At 38.0% G+C, this 12,009-nt stretch overlaps 1 long non-coding RNA gene across 1 annotated transcript; it reads right to left on the reverse strand.

The window, feature by feature from the left end:
- Positions 1 to 1,214: 1,214 nt before the first annotated feature.
- Positions 1,215 to 9,121, reverse strand: LOC116867946. Its single transcript, XR_004382691.1, has 3 exons — positions 8,944 to 9,121; positions 8,194 to 8,325; positions 1,215 to 1,293 (listed from the first exon to the last, which is right to left on the reverse strand). It is a non-coding gene; the product is annotated as an uncharacterized LOC116867946 (long non-coding RNA).
- Between the last annotated feature and the right edge of the window lie 2,888 nt (positions 9,122 to 12,009).

A 12,009-nucleotide genomic window follows, 5' to 3' on the forward strand; every position in this document is an offset into this window, starting at 1 on the left:
AGAGCTACTGAACACCTTCCATGTGTTCCATACTGTAAAGGCACTAGGGAGCCAATAGTCTGCAAAAGCAGACAACATTCTTATGCTACTTAATTCAGTCTACAGTCTAGTGGGGAAGATAGGCTTTGATCAAATATTCACTCATATACATACAAAATTATGTTACAAGTGCTACAAATACAATTCTATCAGAAAAATTCAATGAGAATAAATAGTAAAGTATTAGGGGGTCATGACATTTCCCCTGAAAAAGTAAATGGTAGTTCTAAGAAGGGCAAATAGAATCCAACCAGATGATGTAAGTGAAGAAAGAAAAACCTTAGAATCAAAGGGAATGATATATGCAAAGGCCCTGAGGCAAGTCAGAAAAAGCTTGCTCTGTTACTAAAAGAAGGCTACTGTAGCTGGAACACAGAAAATCATGTTCAGAAACAACCCTGTCATTCCTTGGGCTGCTATATTGGCCAAAAATAAATATGGTGCTGTTTCTATACGAAAACCTATAATAATAATATTGGCCAGTATTAATTGAGCACTTACTATGCATTAGTCACTATTCTAAATATTTTATATGTACCAACTCATTGATTCTTCATCACAATCCTATTAAGGAGATACTTCTATCATCCTCCTTTTATACACAAACAAAGCGAAACACAGAGATAAGTAGCTTGCCCAAGTGGTAAAGCCAAAATTTGAAATAAGCATCCTGAGCCTCTGTTCCCCACCATTATACCCATACCTCATGCACTGAAGGTAGCCTGTCTCCATTTTGATCTCCACAGTAGGTATTTGCAGAGCCTCTAGAACACCTTTTCCAGGGAAAAGGTTGGTGACTAAGAACTATCACTAACCATCACCAGTAGATTCAGCAGTTCTTAGTGCCCAGTGAGAGATGAGGAAGGAGGTAGAAAGGACAAATGGATTGGGGTAAGGTTTCAGTCAGCTTGGTAAAAGACAGTGAGTGCTCACAGTAGAATTATAGTCAAAGGCAGATCTCCAGCATGTGGGCCTGTCTCTATGAGAAATATGACTCTTATAGTCATTAAACTGCTGAGAAAAAGAAGGACCTACCATGCAAGAATGGTGTAGTAGAAAACTCACCCCACATAGGGCAGGCAGGAGACCATGGTCCTTGTTTTAGCTCTGCCATTGACTCAGACAAATACATTCCAGACTTTGTTTTTCTCATCTGTCACAAGAGAGGGCTGGATCAAGGGTCTCTTCAGACTCTCACAGCTTCAGAAGTTAGTGAGATACCAGAAAGTCAAATGGGGCTCATCTCTGACTTTTCTGAAAAAAGTAGAATCATAGGCAATAAATAACCCCAAACAACTGATAAGGCAGGCTCTTCATCTATAGGAACCCGGGACATAAAGATTACATAAGTAAGCAAATTCAAACAAAGAAAAAAGAGATTCTGCAACCCTTATAAAACATGAACATTTTTATAAGACGATCTGAAATTGCACTAAAATATAATTATAAAAGAGATACAGACATCGACCCTTCCCAGTGCCCCAGATACACTCAAACTTTGCATTTGCCAAAATCCATTTTTTTTCTCCCACTACCTGAACTTACTAATTGTACAAATAAGAGAAAGACTAAACATTTGTTTCAATGATGCACATTTTAAAAATAATGAATAGTATTACAAGCTTCTTTTGTGTTCCACTGTAACAAAATCTGTTGTTTTATTGGTCTCATTAGAGCAGGTTTTGACCCATACTGGGAAAACTACTCAAATGTGCAAGCTCATCTGTGAAATGAGAGAACTCAGGGGGACAATTGCCCCTGTCTCTTCCCCCATGGAATATTATATGATTCTCCATCGAAAGGATCATAAGAGGCCAGCAGCATTGTTGTGTTACACAAAGGGTAGGACCTCGTTGGCAGGCTGAATGCCTGGAAAAGGATGTGCCTAAATATCTCAGTGATACAGAAAAATCTTCTCATGGTTAATGATGTGTTTTTCTAATCATGATAAAATTTTAAGAACTTACAGTTCTCACAGTCTGTTTCCTTGTAGAAGGACAGAACCTAGAAAAATGCTATTAATGAGCTTTTCTGTTATTCACAGAAAAAAAAAATACAAATTACTGAAAGCAGAGACATTGTAAAATTTATGCCCCAACCAGGTTTTCAACAAGTTATATTTCCAGCTTATGAAATGAAAGTACCAGAATTTTGATTATGCTTAGATTATGATTATGTTTTTAATTGGGGACCATATGTGGCTCTTATTTTTAAAATACATTCATCCAAAAATTAAGGGCTTTAAAAAAATTCTTCTTTTTTTTTTTTTTTACTATGTGACAGTGGATTTTTTTTTAATTCTTATTGAGTACTGGATTCCAAGATTAGACTCTATATATTCCATATTCCTCACAGTTGCCAAGGTGTAAGACCATTTTGCCAAAGGTTTCCCTCATTTTTATCTACTATTTCCACAATAAGGGCAATGAGTAATTGAATCAATAAATTAAGTGAATAAATTAAACACTCAATTCATGTATTTCTAGCAGAATGCAACAAGCAACCTTTTGGGCCAAACAATGCTATTGATTTTTCTTTAGTCTTGTTTATTCCATATTATTACATAAAGTGAATAGCAAACCAAGCAATTATTATTTCTTGTTTTTGACAAAAAACAAAAAACACAACAACATGCATTAGAAAGAATGTGTTCAGAAAGAAATTAAAGGCAGAGTAATACTTTTATCATCCTGGCAAAATATTTACAAATGATGATATTTTAATAGTCACTTAGGAGGGAGATTTGAGGGTTTTTTTCCTAATTTACTAAATTCCTTTTCTCTTAGTTCCCACTGGGAACTCTATGAGCTGAAGACAGCAGTGAGGTGGTATTAAGGCCCCAGATACGCATTCACATGATTCTGGGAAAGTGTCTGAAGGAAGGAAACTGGATTTCCTTCCCTTGACACTTGTACAGGTGAGGTAACCAGCTGCTGCTGAGTGGGGCTATCAGCCCTCCATTTGGTTATGATTCCATTCCTTCACCAATAACCCAGGCATAACCTTGTTATACATATTTAGAATCTGATCAATGCTTCCAAAGACCCCAAAACCACCCAAGAAATTCTGTCCTTCCAATAAGGGGTAACTTATACTTCCTGTCTGCAATGTCTGAAACTTTATATGCCTGTATTTTTACAACGATTCGCCATAATTAATATAATTTTGTTACAGGCTAACTAAAATAGAAGGTCCTATAAATTAAGAATGTATAATATTCCATTTTAAGGAATACCATCTTCTAAGCATTAATGTCCTTAGATTATCATAGATAAAACATCAAGGAAGATGCTTATACATAAATCTTTGACCACATCTCTAATTTTTCTTCAGGATAGAACTTTTGAAAATAATTCTATCAAATTGAGGGGAAATAAAAATGTTCACACTTAGTTTGAATTTTCTTTCTTATTAGAGATTAGGTGTTGTGTATATGTTCAATGACCACATGTATTTCTCTTCCTGTGAAATATCTGTTAATGTCCTTTGTTTATTTTTTGGTTAGGTCTTAAGTTTTTAGTATCTCATTCAATTGCATGTTTATTTAGTAATTAAAAATATGGTTGGGGAAAGGTAATTTACAAATGTATTGTATACCATTTATTTATTTCGGTACAGCTTTCTCTTGAAATTATTCATTTAAAAATATCTCTTAAAATTTTCTGTTAAAATGTCATTTTGAGAACCAGTAATTCTAAATACCAAAGGTAGTATTAGACTGCCATCTAGTATTTCAATGTGGAGCTGCTCAAAACATTCACTGAAGGTTTTCTCATATTCCTAACATGCAGAAGACAGTAAACATAAAATGTCACCTTATGTCCTGAATCCAGAAAGACTAGAAACTAATGTCAATGAATGCAAAATCTAAGCATCCCATCAACTCAGAGACAAGGTATGCTATATATACCCTCTATATTTAACATTTGTCTCTATTTAGTTTAATTGCAATAAAAAGATCACCACTCTGAAAGTGAAAAAAGCTTGAGTCCTCATTCTAAGCTTACTGCTAACAGATGTAATTTTCTCTCGGAACATACTGAGCTTCTTTGGGACTCAGCCTTTCTATAAAATATGGGTAAAGACAAACTTTCTCTCCCTTGGCCTCCTCTGGGGGGTATATTAGTGTACATTGGGGAGAACCATGAGTTTCTGGGACTGTAGTTAGTTGTGTAAAGTCAGATTTGGCATTAATCCCAAGCTTGGCCTCTTCCTAGTCATAATCCTTTTCTTCCTGCTCCCCTTCCTCTCTGAGTTGGAAGGTACTTCTCAGATGGAAATGCTTGACTACATGGCTTGGGGGAAGCCGGAGGTAGCGGGGGGCGGGGGTGCGCAAGCAGTATGAGAGTTAAAGACCTGCCTTCAAAATCAGCCTGTTTGCAATGACAGTGACAGTGGTCAAAGTCCCCACATCACACAGTATACAGTGCCCACACTGGCCATGCACTACTCCTGACAGCTTTCTGACGTTGCTAAATTTCTCACCAACCCCTTCCCACCCATATGTGCCCTTCTTCTTCCTTCTGTAGGTTGTAAATCCTTCCTGAAGCACGGTCTTAATTAGTTTCTCTTCTGTCTTCATACCCGTGCCCTGAAAGGAATTCCTTATTTACACATCTTAAACCTTTAGGAATTAAAAATCTTTAACTCCTGGGGAGAACTTTCATTTGAATGGCCAGCCATGTGTGTTTGGGTGCCTGCTGGAATTTTGGATGTCCCACCATTCCTAAGACCATCCACCTTCTTCACCACATATAAACAAACTCTCACAAAGTCCTCTTTCTCCTACTCACTCCTTCCTTTCCATTGACAAGGGGCTCATCAGGGCAAGCTTGGATCATTATAATCCTATGTCTTTAGTCTTTTGTTCTTTTAACCTAGATCTTCCCAGAGCAGAAGCCCAATTTTTTTTCCATCTAAAGCCTAGCTACTCAAAGTGTGATTTGTGTGTTGCATTGGCAACACCTGGGATATTTTTGAAAATATAGACTCCTGGACCCTCCCTAGACTTTCTGACTCAGAATCTAAATTTTAATAAGACCTCCAGGAGATTCATATCAACATTAAATTTTGAGAAACACTGAATATACCCCCACCCCCACCTCCCTGACTTTATTACCTTGCCTGTTTATTTCCTCAATTGCATATTCACAATCTAGAAATATATTGTTTACTTTTTTTCTCTTTATTGTCTTCCTCATCACATTTGGAATGGAAGTTTCATGAGAGTCAAGACCTCATTATATTTACCACCATTTTTCTAGTAGGCACTCAATAAATAATTACTGAATAAATACATTCTAAGCTTATACCCTTTTTCTCACTTTTATGTATGCCATATACACAATCCATCTATGTTTTCTCCTCTTTTTCAGATCTTATCCATCCAATAAATCCTAATTTCCCCAAACACTCCAATCACACTGCCCCTGTAGTCTCCTAGTCCCTATAAGACTGATTCAGACATCTAATCACATGTCACTTCAAATGCTTCTTCTGCAGGGGTCTTATAACTCCAACTAGAATATAAACCGCAGGAGGGCAGTGTCTGTGTCTTACACTTTTTTGGTATTTTTTGAGTTTGGCTGTCAGCCAGCAAATGCATTCATTCTATGTGAAAAGAAAGATCTACCAAGAGAGTTACAGAGAAAGCTTGGAAAAATGATTTGGGCAATTCTCTTCACAAGAAGACTCTCCAGTGATTGGACTTTGGATGAGTCCTATAGCAAGCTAGCATATGACTTCCCGTTATAATTGCAAAAATGTGTGCTATTTAATTCTTGTAATTTAATCATATCACTTTCCAGTTGTGTTTTACATTTTAATATTATTATATAGTCTCACTGAGATTACCTTAAAATAATCTCTTACCATAGAATGAAATTTGCATGTGGAGTTATGTTTGGAGATTCTATATTACATTCTTGTTACAGTAAGATTCAGTTAGAATTAACTTAATTTAGGATACATGAGCTCCTAATTTCCACTTTGGTTTGCTAATAAGACCCTTTTATGTTTTTAACTTGAAAATAGGCCTAATCTTAATGATAGTGGGGTAAGAAGTCTTTATTTTGAGAGCTCTGATTTTATGATCCTGTTAGTGAGACTTGGAAGTCTCAGTCCTGTGTCACAGCACCTTCCTGCCCATTCTTACAGACTGCGTGCCGCCCACATCCCAAATATGCTAAGAGGGCTGACTAATCAATTCACCAACCTTGATAAAATGCCTGGAAATGCCCTCAAGAATTCCACAAAGTAATCATTCATATCATAGACACAATACAAGCTGGAAGAAGCTTCAAGCCTTAGATTAAATACTGTCCCTACACCAATTATCTAACTTTATTATGGTTTTCCATCTTCTTTTCTGTCTTCAAGGTGGTATTTAGCATAAAATATTCACCTGCCTTCATGATACTAAATAGAAAATACCTTTATATTAAAAAAAAGAAATAGAAAATTGTCTTGAGTATTCAATAAAAGGAGTCACTAAAAATGAGGTGTAGGGTAAGTCTGAATTCTCCACCAAGTCACCAATCACAAAGGCCCAAAACAGAGCAAACGTCAGGGAACTAAACTGAACCACATGACCTTCATTGCCAACGGGTTTGATTTCTAGCAAAGTCAAATGTAGCATTTCCCTTACTAATCATTTGCTTGGAAAGGAAAGAATAAGAACATTATTTTCTCCATCTGGACCCAGAACTTAAATGAAATTCAGCAAGGAAAATGAAGTCAGTCATCCAAAGACTAGCAAAATTTCCCTTCTAAGCCTCTGAACCGAAACTCAGATTAAGTAATGTTCTGATAAATCACTCGTCTAATTACAACACACATTATAATTAGAAACTGGCCAGACTGGTTCAAGTTTCTTCAAGTCTGAAATGAGAGGAGTGCTTTCTTATTTGGTTATCATCCATTTGTGAAGTTGCATTGCTTATTAAAAAGCTCAGAAGCATGTTAAATTACAGGGTTTGGTTTGGTCTTTTTTTTTCCCCCCCTGTACAGTAAGAGTGACTGTCTTCTATTGGGCTTGGGGCAATATTCTCCAGGTCCTCCTATAGGACTGAGAGAAGAACCTAACTCACCACTAAATCCAAGGTGCTTGAGCCTATGGTTGCAGGGACCTGGAGCCTCTGTTCTATGTTGGCTCATTTGTCTTTGTAGTATACATGCCTGATGTGTATTTCTCCCTTGGACATGCCAGTTTTTAAATTTAAGCTACTGGTATACCAGGGATGGAGGTGAAAGTTACATTTCACTTGCACATTTCATATTCGAAAGAAGACTATTGCACAACTGCCTATAATATGATGGATGATTGCAGGAAAAGTGTTTCCCCTAAAGAGAGATCAAGGTTGAACTGATGTTTCTAAAGAGCAGAAAAACTGCAGCTTTGCTTCTGTCACCCAGTGCCCATTCTGTAAATGTTTATTTGTTTTGATGAATAGGCTAAACTACTACTTTATCAAATAGTGGGCCCTAAAAGGACTAATATAACTTGAAAACATTCACTGAGTTTACAACTTAATCTGCAGTTAGAAAATCTGATTCCTTCTATCGTGCTCTTTTCCCAAAGTGTACAATCAAAATTACAAGCATCATTGCCATTTACAAAATTTAAAGACATCAAATTTTAACTGATAATAAGGTACAGGTCTCTCTTTTTTTTAAGATTTTATTTAAAGATATTTTAAAGATATTATTTATTTTAAAGATTTTATTTGTTTATTTGACAGAGAGAGAGATCACAAGTAGACAGAGAGGCGGGCAGAGGAAGAGGGGAAGCAGGCTCCCTGCTGAGAAGAGAGCCTGATGCGGTTCTCAATCCCAGGACACTGAGACCATGACCTGAGCCGAAGGCAGAGGCTTAACCCACTGAGCCACCCAGGCACCCCTAGTTCTAGGTCTCTTAACTTCTCAGAGCACTCCTGGGTCAAGTAGGGCAAATTTATAACTAATGACCCTCCTCCCCAAAAATGACAAACTTCAGAGCAAGAGACCTAAGAGATGTTTTATAAATCACAGTACGAGGAGAACAGGTATAACATCCTCCACCTTCAAATTCTGGACTCAGTGAGTTCCTCAATGAGCAAGAACCACCTTGAATGGTTTTCCCAGTGCCCCAAAGAGAATATGATATGCTGTACTCACTTGATTTTAAGTTACTGGAGACCGATCCACTTCACAACTGAATTTCTCCTATGGATGAGATCAGCATGAGCATAGGTGAAAATCCTCTCAGTTTTCTGCCTTAGACTTGGAATTATCAACTAAGAATGTTTTCTGGAGAGGAAAGAAATGGGAAGAGAGAGGGGGAACAAAATTAGACATCTGAGTTAATTTGTTCTGAAATTCTTGCTTACAGAACTCGATTTCCAAGAACAGAGAAGGTTAAAAACTCAGGAGGGGTTATCCAGAAAAATAAGGATTAGCTTGATCAAGCCAAAGATTATTTCATATAAATACATGTTTTCTCCTTTTCAGAAATTAAAGACTTACACATCATATGAAAAGGACTCAGGGTCCCTGCTGAATCAAACGAGAGATAAAACTGTTTGCCTCAAAATACAAACATTTTAACTAACATTTTTAATTGATCTGATTTGCTAAATTTACAAAGGCCAACAAGTAACTTTCAGCTCTAAGGGCTCTGATAGAGCCAAGACTTAATATACCATCCAGATGCCAAGAAGTAAGCTATACTCCCCACCTGCATCCAGCCACATTTTCTAATTTAATATGTTGTCCCTTTCCTGTTTCTCTCTCCCTCGTTCTCTCTCTCTCTCTCTCTCTCTGCCCCACAGCAAAACCTGAAATATTGGACATAAGACACGGAATAATAGGTGAAACATTCATTTTCCTATAGCCAAAGAGCACAATAGGCATATACAATGCAAGTACCAGCTGGTGCTAAGAAGCTCTAGGCAGCAATGATGGAAAGACAGAGACAGAAACAGATGCCCCAGGGCTGTCATTGGTGGATGCGGGTCATTGTTAGTGTGTGAGTGTCACAGGTGGGCAGCACCAATGCCATGAACAGAGAACAGTGGCAAGGGCCTGGATTTAGAGGGACAAGATGAGCTGCTAGCTGAAAAAAGAAAAAGATGGACTCAAATGTGCCTTATACGTGAAACTTGACAATTTCCTGCAACCATGCCTTGGGGTCCATAAGAGAACATAATGAAAGAGAAAGCCTGAAGTTTTGTGGCCATGTCTCCCTCTTCCATTTCTTTGTTCTCTGGCATGGAATGGTCCTTATTCATGGCTTCCATGTCCTCTCCTCCCACTCTCAATTCCCTTCTGCAGTCAGGCTTTCCTCACCCACTGACATTGATCTTGTGTAAGCCAGCATGGGTCAAATCCAACTTCTCACCACTCACTACAAGACACATTTTCCCTGTGAGTACTCAATTTCATAAATAATCTCATTCAGTCCTATGGGCTTGGAAATATGCTGGTGCCTCCTCAATATAATTCATCATCCCCCAAATCTCCCCTGAATATCAGATTTGCATTATCAAAACGCCTCTCTGACATAACTACTTGGAAGTTGAATGAGCATCTCAAAGTCAATATGTCCAAAACCAAATTCTTGATTTCTATCACTACTCACACACACAAAGCTGCCCCTCCTGCAGTCTTCCCCACCTGAGAATTAGCCAAAAACATCTTGATCCTTCTCTTCATGTCACACTTCACCTCCCCTCTACCACCATCTTGAATCTGCCCACTTCTCACCATTTGCATTGCTACCATCCAACCCTAAGCCACGGTATTGGAATAGCTTTCTCATCATCTCCCTGTGTCCACTTTTACCCTACTACAGACTGTTTCCCCCACAGCAGTTGATTAATCCTTTTGAAAAATAATTTAAATCGTGTCTCTTCCCTGAGCAAACCAATCATTCAGAATACAATTCAAAATCCCTATTCTTGCCTGCAAGTGCTACATGCTTTGACCCCCAGTCACTTTTCCAATCTGGTCTCCTATTAACTTGTCACTAAGATACACCCATGCTGGCTTCCTTATAAATTTTAAAAAAAATTTAAAAAACCAAGCATACCCCCAATTCAGAAGTTACTGTTCCTGTAACTGAGACACTTTTCTCTCAAATCTCTGAATACCTTTGTCCTAGGACCCTTCAAGGCTCTGGTATTATCACCCCTTCAGAAAGGCCTTCCCTCATTCTCTATGAAATAACACACCTCCCAGGTTCCCCTTACCTTGCCTGGTTTTCTTCCTAGTACCTTAGCCATTTGATACCTTAAATATCCATGCGTCTGTGATGGTACTTCTTGAACTAGAAGTTTACCGAGGACAAAGAATTCTGTGGCGTTTATTGCTGTACCCTCAACACATAAAACCATGCCTGGGCAACAGAAGATTTTCAGTACATAGCTGCCATTTGTCGCATCCAGCTGTTAGTCAATCAACAAAATTGATCCTATCTTAACAAATCATGAAGGTGAACTCAACTAGGATTCACAAATTGATGGGGCCTTGAAGATACTCATTACATCTTGTAGAAAGGAAAAAAGTTGATTCCAGCTACAAATATAAGAGACAGAAAACTACATTTGATAGCAGGATTATAGGAATAGAAAATAGTTTTCACAGAAGCACCTGGGTGGTTCAGTGGGTTAAGCATCCAGCTCTAGATTTTGGGTCAGGTTCTGAGATCGAACCCCACATATGGGCTCCAGGTGTAGAGACTGCTTAAGCCACTCTCTTTCCAGCTTCCTCTGCCCCTTCCCCTCTTAAAAAAAAAAAAAAAAAAAAAAAAAAAAAAAAAAAAAAGGAAAGAAAGAAAATAGTCTTCACTAAGATACAAAAGCTACTGTAGTTAAGATATCCTAATTGAGATTATCTAGCCATTGCCTAAGAATTAAGGGAGAACACAAGCTCTCGGACTTCAAGGCCAAGCACCAACTGGCTTTGGGAGCCTGTAGAAACCAAGTGTTCCTTTTATGTTCCAAAAGTGACATTTCACACTCAAATGCCTACAGACCATTCAAGTAAAGCAAGAGAGTGAAAGAGTCCAGAGGAGTAAGCTGGAAGGCTCAGCTCCATCCAGGGGTACAACTGCGCTCCTTAGATCTAGCGAGGTTCCGTGTAGGAATGTTGGAGTGCGAGGATTTGCAGTGCGGTTAACAAAATTCCCTGGGTCTTCCCTGTCCTTTTGACTCCTGATGTTATAGAGTGAACTTGTTGTCATTGTCCTAGTGTTAAAGGGAGCCCTTCCATCCCTTTGAGGCCAACACTCTGAGACAGTCACAAAAGGTCTGCCTGTGGCTTCTGCCTGCAGATCACCCATTTGCAACCTTGACTTTAAAGCACTAGTTGTCAGCCATTGCATTGGAAACATGGTTATATCACGACAGGCCTTGAAATATATCACAAATAACCTTCTTATTCTATAAGCATTAAAGGACTAACATTTGCTAATTATTTTCTTTCTAATGAATTAGATTGTTTCAGTCTTGCCAGTGGCCTTCTTGTTGCGTACTTGCATTCTGATAGACATCTCTGAACTGGAGATAAAAGGATGGAGTTAACATTTAGGAAATTAGAAATATCCTATCTCTAACGTATGGGCTGTATGCTAACATAATTTTTTCTGTCTACCATGATAGGAAAAAAAAAAAAAAAAAGGTTGAGAATGGTTGCTTTAAAATTGCCCCTGTAAGAATGTATAATATTTTCCATTAAATTGGGACTAAAAATTTTAATTATATATAAATTTAGTCCCATTAAAATAGAAAAGAATATCTTGGCAGGAAGTCAAGCCAGAACACTTAGTCCTAACTATAAGGTCCCTGAAAAAACATTCCTTAATACTTTTCCAACTTTACCTCCCACTCTAGATCTTTGATTTCAGCCACCAACTCCCACATTGTACCTTTCACATTTTTACATCCAAGCCTAGCTCATAATATGCTTCACTCCCGGTATCCATTTCCCCTTCTT

This window comes from Lontra canadensis, unplaced genomic scaffold (genome assembly GCF_010015895.1).
Source record: "Lontra canadensis isolate GAN:19392208 unplaced genomic scaffold, GSC_riverotter_1.0 scaffold13, whole genome shotgun sequence".
NCBI lineage: Eukaryota > Metazoa > Chordata > Mammalia > Carnivora > Mustelidae > Lontra > Lontra canadensis.